This window comes from Microplitis demolitor, chromosome 1 (genome assembly GCF_026212275.2).
Source record: "Microplitis demolitor isolate Queensland-Clemson2020A chromosome 1, iyMicDemo2.1a, whole genome shotgun sequence".
Classification (NCBI taxonomy): domain Eukaryota; kingdom Metazoa; phylum Arthropoda; class Insecta; order Hymenoptera; family Braconidae; genus Microplitis; species Microplitis demolitor.
Window position 1 is genome coordinate 6,922,501 of NC_068545.1, and position 2,500 is coordinate 6,925,000.

Consider the following 2,500-nt stretch of genomic DNA (forward strand, 5'->3'; position numbering starts at 1 on the left):
TAATAGCGTCCTTATTTCCTCTTAAATTTTTGAGGCTGGTTGGAAAAGTTGTTAAAATTGAAAAGAAAAGAGGTCAATTATAATGGCCTTACCTTTTGTGCTGATGTATATGCTTATATTTTCCTTGAGATAGTTCCCGCGTTGTAGACCCTTGAATTGGCTGCTAGGTCTCGATGCAGGCAATCTCCGGATGAGGGTGGGGTGATGACTTACTACTTAACTTATTTTATGAATAATACACATATTTTATTGTCACTTATGTTTTTTTTCCTTTATTTCAAACTCTAATTCTAATTTAGTAATAAAAACTCCTTTAATTTTATTTGAAGAAAATAGAGCTAATACTCTTTAAAGGAATATTTTTATTATTTTAATCATTAAATAATTACACTCAAAATATAGCACAAAGTTTTACAATGATTATTATTTTTAGATTTGAATTTTATGGATATAATAATGCTCACAAATTTGAATTAACACTTAACTTAGCACTCACAACCAATAACATTTTTATCCTTTCGTATATTTATTTCTTTTGATACGGAAACTTTTATTTATATAGAATTTCAAAATTCCTTTATTTTCCTTTGCAGGAAATGGAAGTAGTGCTCTTTAAAGGAGGCCGATTTTAATGTTAAACATTTGTTTAATATTTCTTTCTATTATACTCTTTTCCGCGATACGATTTAATAATTGCTTAATTTTTTAGCTAACTGATGCTCTGATGTGTATATACAGATATATAGCTGTATATATGTATACTTTGATATATTTTTCACTGTTATAACTTTTTGTTCGCGATGCGATTTTTCTTTATGATTTATTTTATTGATTTATAAAAGCGATTTTTATCGGTTTTATTAAATATGAGAATTAAGAATACTGCTGTACCTAGTTTGCGACTCTTGACTGAAAACTTTGAATTCAGCTGATAACCGAAATGCAAGCCTCTGCTCGGTAGAGTACACTTGTTCTTTAAAATTTTTTTCTTTTAACGACGCAACCATGGGAGTCCGAGTTTAGGGGAAGGGGAAATTTAAAGGGTCTTCTGTAACTTAAAATAAAAAATGGATATTTTCGTTGGAAAGCTGAGAATTTTGCCTACGAAAAACTATTATGTGATCATTTTTTTTTTTTAATTGTTTCCTTCAAAAAAAGTAATTAAATAGTTGAAAACAAAAATTTTTTAAAAATTCAAAAAATCATAACTTTGAAACTGCTGCATATTAAAGGCTCCAATTTTCAGAGATTTTTTTTTAAATACATGCAAAGACTCCACAAAGTTTGAATCAAATCGTCGAGGGTCGCCCCGTAGAAATAACTTTATTTGGTGGAATCTCCCATATATATGTAAATAAAAAAAAAAAAAAAAACAGGACCCCTTTACACATTTTACCTTCCCTGTCATTAGGAGAAGTTTGGGTCTCTGTTATCCTTGGAGGGTGATGAGAGTTTCAAACTTCTCTATGTTAAAAGGGGAGAGGGCATCTTGGAGAAAACAAATAAAAAAGAAAATAATAATATATACATACAAAATGTATAACAAAAAAAAATCACAAAAGAAGGGTCTCCTTTAAAAGGTATCGTCTCTATTTTCGATTAAAGATAAATAAAGGGATTATATAAAACAAAAAAAATATATATAATGAATAGGCATATATTCTGTTAGAATAAGTACATTAATTTACCCAATTATAAGGATCAGTAGTATATTATGTTTTCCTACTAGAGCAATTATATCAATCATTTTGTCATTTTTATAAATATGTCTAATTACAGAATTGGAGCTATCGCTATGAACAGTGGTTATAAACCCTAGGAACTAGAAGGGATCAGGTTTAGAATCCAACCAACAGAAAGGTATTAGCAGGAAAACCTTTGTTTCTAGTGATAGTCCCATATTTTACAATCAGTAATCTCGGTATATGTTAGAGTTAGAATAAGATATTTAGTTATAGATTATAAGTATAAGCTCGCAACCAATAACTCAAACGACTCTTGCCTGATCATTTATTATTGTAAAGAAGCTTTGTGGTCTTCCATGGGGAACCGAGTCAATTCCTTTTAACTTATTTCATCTATTTTCACCCGTTAACCGGACATTTCATTTCCCCTCATTCGCAGCAGAATGCCATTCTATCTGGTCCTAAGTGGGCACAAACCTGGAATATACGACTCCTGGGTGGATTGTCGCGAGCAAATTATCTCCTATCCAAATCCAGTTTTTAAACAAATTTCATCTATAAAAGAATCTCATAAGTATTTACAATATTGGCAATTGATCCTCCACCCGCTGAACCACCTCTTCGAAAGAAATGCTGAGGGTCGAATCATCATCTTCACGGATGGATCGTGTTTTCGTAACTGGTCCACAGAATCAGCAACAGGATTAGGTATTTATTTTGGACCAAATCACCCTCAGAATTTGTCTCTTCTATGCTTTAACCGAAAAACCAACAATGGGGCAGAGTTAGAGGCTATTCTGCAGGCTCTGAAAATT